Source organism: Mchenga conophoros, linkage group LG7 (genome assembly GCF_057382185.1).
Source record: "Mchenga conophoros isolate Kocher_MC1m ecotype Shallow Benthic linkage group LG7, M_conophoros_male_GT1.1, whole genome shotgun sequence".
NCBI classification, from domain to species: domain Eukaryota; kingdom Metazoa; phylum Chordata; class Actinopteri; order Cichliformes; family Cichlidae; genus Mchenga; species Mchenga conophoros.
The window spans coordinates 46,610,680-46,623,301 of NC_140532.1; the positions used below are offsets into that span (position 1 = coordinate 46,610,680).

The 12,622-nt window shown below is 37.2% G+C and overlaps 1 protein-coding gene across 3 annotated transcripts in view; it reads left to right on the forward strand.

Annotated features, from left to right (window-relative positions):
• rgs3a (regulator of G protein signaling 3a) overlaps positions 1-12,622 on the forward strand; it is a 123,757-nt gene that overhangs the window by 92,349 nt on the left and 18,786 nt on the right. The window lies entirely within an intron of this gene.

Sequence of the window (12,622 nt, forward strand, 5' to 3'; positions counted from 1 at the left end):
TTGAGAAGGATTTCTGCAGTTTGAGATTAAGTGCCGGTAAATGTTGTTTCACTTGTCCAGCAGAGGGTAGCATGCATCGTATTGTCTTGCCTTATGCAGCTCACACTCAGTAACAGAAACAGTTGTGCTTTTTCTCACTTTGCTCATGCCAGTGTTGAGTAGTGCTAACTGAGAAATTATTCTGTCTCATGTTCCTGTTCACTATGAAGTAATAGTTTTTTTATTTGTCCTTAGAATTATCACACTGACGGTGCACACGGACGATTAATCATCTGTGCCACCGTTTCTTCCAAAACTATTTATAGTGCTGGTCTGCACACCTGTACACATGTTTCAGAAGAAATAGTTTGGAAAAAATGAGAAAGAAAGAAAAGAAGGATCAGAAAAATGTATTAAATGGAAGGAAAATAAGTCAGTGATAGCAGAACTCAGTAGGCTCTAACAGAGCTGATTAAGTGCTTGCTTTATCAAAAATACTTCTCCTCTTTATCTGCCTCTCCCTCCACAAGTCTGTCAGCACACTCGGCAGCCTTAAATGGCAAGGTGTGTACACTGCGCAGGGAAGGAATGCAGCAGACGGAGCTGCAGGCTATTGGTCTTGGCAGATTCAAGGGTAATTTTACTACCTCTTGCCGTCATGGATACAGTTCCTTTGAGGCTTTTGTTTCCATTATTTAAAATGACATCTTCAGGCGCAGTGTGTGTGTGTGTGTGTGTGTGTGTGTGTGTGTGTGTGTGTGTGTGTGTTTTAGTTAAAGCTATCTCTATTTGGTTTGCAGTGTTATGCTGTTACAGTAGGATGAAATCAGAACCACTTATCAGAACCATTTAGCCACACGTGGTGGGGACTTTAATTAATTTAGAATCATTAACCTTGACATTGTTTTTGGAGGTAAAACAAAGAAACAAACAGAAACAGTGTATACAATGTTGTCTGATCGTGTTTGTTTTAAACTTGCAGTGAAACCTTAGCTTCACTGATTACATTGTTTTATTACTATCTGAATATTTGACGTGCCACATCAGTTATAATACACTATAAGATACTTTGCACACAACTCAGTGCGCTGCAGGTTGGTGTGTGCGCGTTAGAAAGTGTGACAGACGTGTCTGGCCTTTAACAAGCACCAGGCGTCCTCCTGTCTTTCTTTCCGTTCTGCACCTTTTCTTCTCACTTGATGTTTTTAGTGGCCTATCATCAGTGCAAAGAGAGCCAGGGACGGACAGAGAGCAGGTCAAGAAAAATAATGTCAGTTTGTTTGACTGTGAGATTTTTCTTGCTTACTGCTTCAGTGAAACGGTAAGCAAGGACCGGACCGGTGAAAAATTTGAATATACTTTTGTCTGTTTCTTTTTAATCCTCGCATTTTTGCCTCTCGACTTTTCAACTGTTCATGTTTTATCCATGCAATGAACCTGATCTAGCTCAACTGTTTATAAATGTAAAAGTTCTTTGGTGTCTTTTCACATTCCAGTAGTTCCTGTGGTATTTTATGGTATTATATAAACTTTATAAGGCATTTCAATCAAAGACAACAGAAAGCAAAATTATAGCAATAAACATTTTAAAAAGTTTAAACCAGTAATACTTAAATTTGTGTCTTAACCAAGTAGCCAGTAGTAGTGCTCTTTCAAGGTGCTTGGTGCTTGTTTTATGTCACCGCACGAACAAAATACTTTATGAGACAGAAAGTCAAATTTGATTTCAAATAATTGTTAGTCATCTATGTAAAATAATTTTATTTATTTTTTTTACCATGAATGTGGTAAACAATATTTTTAATTAGTTTTTTTAAAGTTTAATTTAAAAAAGCTAAAATTGTTCTATGTAAACAACCAAAACAAATGGAAACCAGAGATGATCAAATTATCCTTTTTTTTTTACAATAGTTTTTACAGAAGGAGCTAAAACCAATAAATTGTATTTCCAGTGAGGTCATTACATTGACTCTCCTCTCGCTGCACAGACACCCACCCCCTCGCAGATGTCGCTGACATGTGAGGATCTAACCCAAGCAACCCAAAGAAAGAAAGAAAAAATCTGTTTGTTTGGATTTTGAATAAATATCGCCTCTCTTTACAGATGTTGGGTGGGGAAACTATTTCAGTGTGTTTACTGAATGTGTGTGATGCTTACATTCTTGCGTTGACATAAGGATGGCCCCAGGCAGATAGTATAAAATGAACACTGATGAAAACAAATTAGTATGTATTTAACATTTAACATCGGTGTAGTTTGGCATGATGTTATGGACACCTCTGACAGTCGTAAAAATGGTCTCAGCGTACTTCCAGCCCAATCACTGAGGCCGACTTGCAGTTTTCTCTCATGCAAGGCAGTTTCTGTAGCTGTCCAGCATTATATAACATTAACTCCCCCCCTCTTACTTTTACATGAAATAATAAAAACAGTTGTTTAACATTATTTAGCATTATTTAAAGAGAGAAAAAAACATATTGTTGGCTTGAACATAACTTAAAAATTCAGTACGTATGCAGATGTTTTCCAGTAATGTTTGTGCACTGTGCACATAATCAGGCCGTCCAGTTCTGTTGTGTTGGCTCCCGCACAACTAATTTAATGTTATAAAAATATATATATTTTTATAACTAATGTCTAAAATATAATTGGGAGAGTAAAGCATATGTATTATGTTAAACAGGTTGAACGCTAGAAAAACACTCATTGAGTAGAAAAGATAGTTAGGGTTAAGCACACATTAAAGAGGTTAAAACAATAGAACACACAGCTGTGTGTTTGGAGTGACGTACCTTCAGAGAAAAGATTGGCTTCTGTTTTTCTCGCCTTTACATAATACTTTCTGTGCTGTAATAATAAGCAAGAAAAACATTTACAGGAACTTAAATATTCTATTTTAGGGTGACACAGAAAAATATGAGTAAAGCCCCAGCAATTTTCCACTAGAAAAACTATTCTATTAATCCTTGTCTCTCATTATTCCTCAGGCCCTAAGTTGCATATTTGTTAATTTTAGCTCAAAGGTTATAGGACTCCATATCAAGATTTTTGTGTTTATCTCATATGGCTCAGCGCATGACCGGGCCTAAGAATAGGGTTGGTTGTGTTTTTTTTTTTTACTGAATGAACTAAATAAGTTATTCACGGAAACTGTTTAAAAATATAGTGTATTGATGAGTACCAGGCTCATCTCAAGTGTTTTGTTTCAGCATAAGACAAAACAGGCGCCACAGGTAATTTGCCAGGTGCCAAGGCGCACATCACAATCGGCACGTATCGTCTGTGAGCACTACGACCCACTGAACACAGATGGCGTTGTGGACAAAAGCGTGGGTTTTCTTGATTTTGTTGTACAGTAGTTGGCCTGGATGGGACAAAAGGCCACAGTTCAAATGCACGCAGGGCACAGCCAGTCCACTGCAATGCTAAATGAGTAACATGTAAATATTTACTGAGACTGAGCAAACTTTCAGAGCAGTCAACACAGCATCCTGTCACCTCCTACTTATTGACAAAAAAAATGTGAATGAACTGAATGCAATGTTTTTTTTAGGTTGTGCTGTGTTACTCCACAGTTTACAGCAAACTTTAATGGTGGAGAGTCCATAATGTAAATGTAATGTGAGTGTCCATGTACGTTTCCAATAAAGGGAAAAAGGAGTTATGTAAGTCTGAACAGGACTTTTTCTTTTTTTTTAAATTTGGGAACAATTTATTATCTCTTGTTGTGAAATCAGGGACATCTCCCTTTGTCTTTCGGTGAAGTCTTCTGTGCTGTCTGGAAAGTTCCAGAGAGATGTTATGTCATTCTCCCCTATCCCTGTCTCTGTATGTTTGATTGTTCATTTGTTTTTTAAATTTTGACTTAAGCAGGAAGAGGAATGCACAGTTGGGGAGAAAGTAACCGCACATACCCACAAACCCGAGGTGGCACATATATACGTCTAAGTCTATATACATATTTCTGCATCAAACAATCCCTTAGTCACTCTGTATGCAAACAGAGAGCTTTATTTCATTCTTTCTTATTCTTTTTTAATGATTCATCTTCACTCCCAGCCATATTGTAGCTACATTACAGAACAACACACAGCCAAGAGGTCCTCTTGCATTCTCCTTCAATTTTTCCACATAACAGTTTCCATTCGTTTTATTTACAACATTGGCCTGAACTGTTTTGGCATATCACGAGAAGTTATGGCACTTGTAAATCACACACACACATGCACCCACACACAGTGCCAGTGGTTTTCCTACGGCGCACTGTTTTAATGCTGTGATTTTCATGGAGTCACTTTCTCAACTGACTTTTAACATCTTATAAAGCAAGAAACCATGTGGTAACTTAATTGCCTAATGAAGAATAAAATATTCAGGTTGAAGCTGCAGGTCCCATACAAAATGTCTCTATCCACACCAGCAGATAAAGTGCTTTGGAGAGATGAAAATTAAGTTTATGTTGTCGTGCAGAGTCCATTAGCCCAGATAATATAATGCTATCTACTTATCCAAGTTAGCCTGCCTAAAATGACTTCACATCTGCAAGCCACTTTGCAAACCACTTTCCCTTCAGCACTGGCTTTTCATGCTTAGTGAATGAGGCATGCAGTGTTCTGTGCTGGCATCTCAAAAGAGCTGACAGATATTAATAATTGTAGATTACTGACATATGATTAAATGTTGTAATATGTAAAAATGTATCTGTCTAACATAATCCTCTCTAAAAGCACAGTATAGATAAACTTGATTAAACTTGTGCTAGGCCAGCTTAGAGCATCCAGAACCAAACATGTATGCTGTGGATGTTTCAGTGCTGAGTAGAGGCTTTCCTGTTGCAATGTGCATTTTAACTAAGTTAAACTAAGTTCAGTAGAAGTTCATAATATTCTTATTGGCTTTGAGAATGATGTTATTGCTTACATCCACTCCTTAAACGTTTGTTAGAAGCTGTTTCTCGTAGCTCTACGAACACCATTTTAACATGTGGAGAAATTCCGGGCTTGATAAGTGTACTTTAACTAATTCATACAAAAGTAAAGTAGTAGAATACAGACACATAAAAAGTGTGTCTGATTTAAAAATGTAATCTTTGCTAAAGATCTCAACGTTCATACTCCAGTGCTACTACTTAACCACTCATTCATGGAGTTGTGCATTTTTACAAAACCCCCACAACAAAGGCTAGCTAATCCTGAGTAATTATGCTTGCATTATCCTTGTTTATTTGTTATCAGTTGTTTGCCTGTTTGTGACTGTGCCTGAATTTTAATGGGGTTCGTGAATAGTTACTCTTCTGAACTGTGCATGAAGGAGTGCTCTACACATGTCAATACCAATGACTGTAGAGGACCCTGTCTCAGTAATTGTAACAGACTGCCTGACACCTGCTTCCAGTACCAACACTTAACAAAGTTAGTGACTTTCTACAGTATGAAGAACCAACACGGGAGACCTAACAGACCTAACTGACTGAGAGCTAGGAAATCACTGGAGAGTATTGTTTCAGTTGTCATCAGCTTGATGACTAATACAATATCGCGTTATCACTTGCATCTCGGGAATATGCAAGACTTTGAGCAGTATACAGGAATGACCATCAGCATTTGCTCAGTGACCTATAAACTAATTACTGCGCAGAGTGTTTGATGATGCTTTTCTTTCGTCAGACACGTTGCCCTGATGTCAGAGCACTTACTAGAAGAGCTCAGTTCAGCAGACCCGCACTGTCTCCTATAGTGTATTCTCTTTGGTCGGTAAATGTTGGGACTTTGGATGCTATCACTGGCATTCTCCTGACATTCAGATGACTCAAGACAAGACAGACTCCAGAAGGCCTCCTGTTTCATAGTTGTGTCCTCTGTGTGTTTGAACTGAGGTGTTTACAGCGCTCGTTGCCATAGCAGTGTTTTGGGTGAGTCAGCCAAAAAATACTGCTATGGCAAAATATTTAGATAAATAAATGTTTATAGATGGTTCCATAAGTAACCCGTGTACAGCTGTTGTTATTAATGATACCTGTGGCCTTTAACGGAACTGTTGTTCACATATGTGTGCGTCACCCACCAGTTTTGCACAGTGAAGCTTACGGGACATTGCTCTAGTTGGTACTGTTTGTCTTATTAAAATAATTATGAGCTTCAGAAAAAAAAAGCTCTGAACGTATACATCTAATCTCAGCATTTAAAGTAATGTAGTGAAGTTGTTTTTTTTAATTAATCAAATTCACTTAAAAAGAGCAATTTTCTCCATCTCCTGTTTTTGTCTCCAAATGCATTTGGCTCAGTGAAACAATACAAATGGTTAAACATACCAAAACTAAATCAGATCCTTCTTCCACCTAGCAATGTTTGGCCGACTGGGTATTTAATAAAAATATTTAATAAAACAAATATTCCTCTATATTTAATAGCTTGCTTGCATGTTGGCATATATTCTACTATCCTGCAGAGCATCATCTGCAGCACACTGCTCCTCTTTTAACCACACATTCAAATCTCTAAAGAGGCAAAGGAGGCAACTCTAACTATGTTATATTTATTGAGATCAATAGTAGACTTTCTGAGTTTGAGAGTTAATGAATATGTGAAAATGACTTGGCTCTTTAAAGTGTTTTGCAGCATCATGGACCGTATTCAATATGCAGTAAATGACGATCAGGTTCATTATAAAGTGTATGACTGATCGTTTTGCTCTTTTGTGGCTTTTCCTCTCTATTAGTGCATCACAGAAGAGGCACCATCAGTTGCAAAGCCAACAAACCCTGCACATAATTTATTTGAAGATTCCCTTTAGAACTGCATGATGACAGCAGCCCTGTTGCATAGCTGTAAAAAGTGATAAGAAGCTGGATAACTCATCTGTGTAAGGAATTCTGATGCCAATGATGTCCAGGAATACATCTAGGCTTTTTTTCTTTTGGGGGGGTGAATTTGGTTCATTTCTCATTTATTTGGTTAGGTTTGTACTCTAAAGCATATTTATTTAGTGGCTTAATAAGAGGTTGTAGTGGAAAGAATTAGATTATAGCCCCACTTAACAGGCAGTGTCATCTGTGTTGAAGTGCTGAAAGGAAAACTCACTTTCTCGCTGTGTTGTTGTTCATGCTGTAGATCGTTCTGAAATGAAGCAGTAAGAATCAGAGGGGGTAGGGTGCATTTTTATATCCCCACTGGGGATATTAAAAAAAATTAGCAGGGGGGAGATATGTAGACCAGAGAGAGGGGAAATCCTCCTCTACCCTCTATCATACCCTATGTTGTAAACTGACTGAGAGACCAGCATATATACCTTGTAGCTGGGTATAAATATAATAGCAACAAAACAGATTTTGGCCACCAGTGCAGGACACGTGTAACTTCTTTCTGTCCTTTAGCTAACTTTGGTTTTTCTTTTAGCTAGTGCTGTGAAGCGCAAACATCAGTTATACATATTTCATTTTGCTGGATAAAAACCAACAAATCATTGGAAAATAGCAAGCTAAGTTGCCATATCAGCCTCAGAAATTTGGATGAATTAGCTGATCTTATCCACTCAAGACAGTATTTTGCCTAGATAGCTTGTAGATTAGCTGGCAAGCTAGCATTAGCTAGCATTAGTCTCAAGAAAGTGTGCTCAGTGGTGATTTTCATCCTCCATCTCTCTATGAGCTCAGTTGAATTTTGGCCGCAATATCAGTCACATTCACATTTTGCTGGATGATCTCCACTCAGTAAAATACTTCCAAATACTTCAAAATTTTCATCTAAGTCCTTTGCAAATTATTTCACAGATTATAAATGGCAAATCATTCAGTACATGAAACTTGCTGTGTAGTGCTAACAGACTGTACTCTGTCAATACTCTTCAAGGTCGCTATTATTGCAGTTGGTAATACTGTTAATACCAAATCTGAGCATTCATCTGCACAGTCGGTTGTCTTGGATAGACTTTGAATGAACTGTGTGTTCTGACTGAAGTAAAAGAGGGACATACATGGAGACAGACGTACATGTGCAATTTGTGCTATCAGCACATAAATCTGCCTTGCTTTGCATTGTAGAAGCATGTAAGTGTGTCCCAGCACGCACAGAAACAGGACAAAGTCGTACACTCTGTTGTACTCCCTGGGCAGCAGAAGTCAGGGAGAACAATGCTGGTGGGAGGATAGGAACACACATGCTGTCCTCACAGGATGGGAACAGAGTCAATGGAGCAATCAGCCCTGAAGGGTAAAGACAGGAAAATCACAGTTCACTCTTTGCTTGTTCATTATGGAATAAAAGATGTAATTTAGCTAATGAATAATCTTTTTATTCCTAACCCTTTTATGTATTTTCCATGGAGTTCTTTTGCTTGCTATTTTCTGTTATGACTACAATAATCTGTTGAATGCCTCACATTTAATCGTGCAGCAGTGGTACTAATTAACGTAAAGTTGACTCAGCTTGGACACAGTATAAATAATGTTTATCCTTTTTTTTTTAACGTAAAGTACATTTAGTTTGCTATAGAGAGAGAACAATTATTAATTTCACAAAATGTATTAAATACACTGCTATAGCTTTTGTTTATTTTTAGTTGATAAAACCTTTTTTTTACAAAGCCAACCATTTCTTTTAGTCCAGATTGGAGAATGACATTTGTCTTTAGCAGGCATTTTATAGCTTTAAAACAGCCGACGCACAAGAAGCACTGATGTTCTACTTTTGCTTTCAGTTTTCTTTTTTGTGGACAGGTTACTTTTTAAGGGACTATTTGCACAGAAAATAATAATAAATAATAAATAAAAATAAAACATACTTTTTTAAAGCTGCTGATTTTCAGAACACATCAAAGTAAAAGAGTTTGGACATGGCGACTTAAAAATGACTGGGAGCAGATGCTTTAAGTTCTCAGTCACTCTACACATTGAGACCAATGGTAATGCCAGATATTCCATGACTGTTGTGTGTTGTTTACTTCCCTTGGGACGGAGGAAGCATGACATTTACACAAATGGATGTGTGACCCACATCATTCCCCTGCTTCTGTGTTTGGAATCTCATTTGCAGCATTCCTTCCTTCCCTCTTGAATGCCATACGTCTCTTCCTGACCTGCTACTTTCCTAGTAATCACTTTAGTTGGTGGCAACCAGCCCTTCTGCTTGGCTGTGATAAAAATACAAAATGCTAATAACAGATTCAAGGCAGCACCTGCTACTCACAGCACTAACACTCTTGCTCTATGTGTTACCACTCTGACCTCAGGACCGTAATGATCAACGAGACTGACCACTCGTTGATGACTGGTGATGCAACATAAAGCCAATAGGACAGTGTTATCTGGCTCCCTCATATTGATGTGGAAACATTATACTGAAACTAAAGGCAAAGAATTTATTTGCACCAAGACAGTGGTAATTATTTAGGATTTAAATAACCTCCCTTTATCAGGGATGTAACGTTCTAGTTATAAAAAGTGCAGCTTATCTGTGCAAACGCACTTTAGTATGATCTGAACAGTCTGTATTGCTGAGGACTGTAACTGCTATATTGAATCCTAGCTGTGAAGCTTTAGTAGCAGTAGTAATAAAGATGTCAGGATGTTCATCAAACATGGAACATGAAAAAAAGTCATCAGACTGAACAAGGTCAGCATGATGACTTTTTAGTTTTCCTTGCTTTGGCTATTAAAGTAATTACAAGAGAAGCTGAGATTTTATGAGACACGTTGTTCATTAGATATCCTGAAATAATATGTTGAAAAATCTAGATGGACGAATGTGGATTTTATCTGCAGCTGCAGTAGCCTTGAAGGCTAAAGGCTTATTATTTTACAAAATATACATTATTTGGACAAACTAACATAATTTTAAATATAAGGATTTTTTTAAATACTTGGATGAAAAGCCTTTCGAGTCAATGACTGCTAGGCCATTACTGCAGCCCCCTTTAGTTGCTGCTTGCTTGTAGGTCTGAATTCTCAATTCAATTTTGTAATTAATAATTGAATTGTTGACTGACTTTAGCGTTGAACAATATCCCATTACTCTGACCTGAGAAGCTCTTTGGTTACTGTATATATACATATATATCTTATATACTTATTTAAAATTAGCTCAGTATGTGTTTGTTTTTTTGACATCTTCCTAATGTAGCTGCTTCTGATTAGGAATCAGTGACCTACTTTTTCAGTCTGTGTATAACAGCCAGTTTTGGGGAGAACTCTGTAGCTGCAGCCATTTAGAATTACATGCAGAAAGGTCATCTGCTGGTCAGAAAATGTCTTAGTAACCTGACATCTTGTCAGAGCAGTTCAAAAGAGTGACGTTGTCCTAGCATTGTTCATTAACATACCATGACATGGGAAGTACTAATGCAGGAAAGCAGCCATCTCCGGAGAGGTGCTGAATAACAGGAGGCAGGGAAGAATCAGATCAAGCATTCAATATACCCAGACATCCTCACACACACACACAAGCACAAGCACACACTCAGACAATGCACCTATTGTAACCACTTTCATAATGTAGTTAGAGTAGGAATGAGTCAGTATCCTGGCTGCTGGTCACTGAGTTTGTTCAGAGATATTTCTGATAATTGTAGTTGTCCCATTGTACTGTTTGGGTGCGTGTGTGTTAGAGTGTATGTTACCGTTCGGTTACACCAACAACTGTACACATTCTGACCGATGAATGCAGATAAACATCATGCAGCCACTGGGAAGACCACAAGATTATTTCCTATCATTTATAAAGGAAGCTGGAAAAACAATAACTGAAGCAGTTATATAATAACGCATAAAGAATTATAGAGGCATCTAAAAATGTTTTCTCAGAGCTTTTAATACAAAGCCATAAAAGAACTGTGGAAAGAAAATGTCATACCAAAAGAAGCACTGAAAGCATCGTGTGTATGAATATGAATAATTGTTTACAATATTCTCCCTATCTTGTTTTTCTCTTCAGACACAGGTCACCCAATCAAACTTAACTATATAAATGGTTTAACATGCCAGAATTAAAGACTCCATCTTTTTTAGCACTATGTTGTCAGTTGTAACATTTAACTTTAGTGTTTAATCTGAAATGATCTCTATTTTCCTTATGCTCTGAATTCAGTTCATTTCTCTTTTATTTAGTTTAGGGTAGTTTTCACTCTGAAAAGGCAGTGGATGTTCACGTAATGAAACGTTGACACGGAACACGATCTGAATCATCCCTCTATACAATGTCATCTCTGTTGTCACTTTGAGTTCTTCCACTTAAACACTTTTCAACAATTTTTGCAGAAACAACAAAAATACACCTTCAACAGCGATAATTGTTTTGGAGCATAACCAGTTGTCTTTTATTATACCTTAAGTCTAATGCAGCGTCTAATCACTGATTTCCTTTCCAGAGATGAAAAAAAAAAGTAAAATAAAATTGAACACGTACGATTACCTTATAATATCTTTTCGCCAAATAGCCTGTGTTGCACATGAAGGAATGATAAAAACAGTCTAACAGCAGTGCCAGAGCACATTCCAAATGATTATTTTAATCAAAGCGTGTTCATTATAATTTTTGACCTCTAATTATCAAGTATGATTTCTTTAATTGAATTTAGATTAGTTTTAGATTATTTGTTTTCAGTGTGTGTTGATATTACACTACAATTACTGAGAAAACCTACGAGAGATAATTAAAAAAAATAATTACGATTCGGAGTGATAAAATGCGGTCATCTGCCTCAAATTAAGCAAAGCTAATTGTCGAGTAGTACTTTCCTGTGGAGGTCCTGGAGTTAGAAAATACATCTTTACGCAAAGTAGGGACCTTTATGTGAAACTATCTTCAATACATGTTTTTTTTATATACTTGCATGAATATAACTGTGCGTCACTCGTTCTATTTTGAAAAGTAATAATAGGCCATTTGCATAACAGGCTTTCATAACCCAGGAAAATCACCAGACACAGGCTGCTTGTTTGATGATTATCTTGGCCATTTTTCTTGCCCTTGAAAGTATCTGCACAGATTTATGCCAGAGACTTGGAAAAAACATAGGTGACTAGAGACAAAAAACAGCAAACTCTGCTCTCTCCAAGGACCACTGAAGGAACAATGGATTGTTTATATCAGCCAGAAAATACAACAGTATACAAAGGGAAAAAGGCAAAAGCTCACATTTAACAAAGAAACAGGAGACCAAAAACCACAAAACCAAATGCCTAATATGCAATTTTATCCAGTTGCATGAACTACATAAACCGTTTTTCCAGTTTTCCAGTTCCCTGAAGCAAGCGTTTTGCTTGCCAGATGAGGAAGGCTAATGAATGAATGAATTTGTAATATAAAGAAGCATGCTGTAATTTTGCATTTTGCAGCTCACGCTATTGATGTCTGACCCTTTCCTTTTGTCTGCTTTGTGCTCATTGCTACGTTATCACAGTGAAATCAAAAACAGCTTATAGAGTGATTTTAGGTGAGGGCTTGAAGATAGAAATACATTCTGAGCTTTATGTTATATTCATTGCATGATTGCATTTTGGTGTTCAGATAACAACTTTTGAATGCACAAGTAGGATTATACCAATAAAAGTCAACCCAGATTGAAAACTGTGCAGACTGGTCTGAAATCAGGCAGGCAGTCATGTGAAAAAAAGTCCTCTTTTTTCTGAATTCTGTGGCTTTCGTGTGC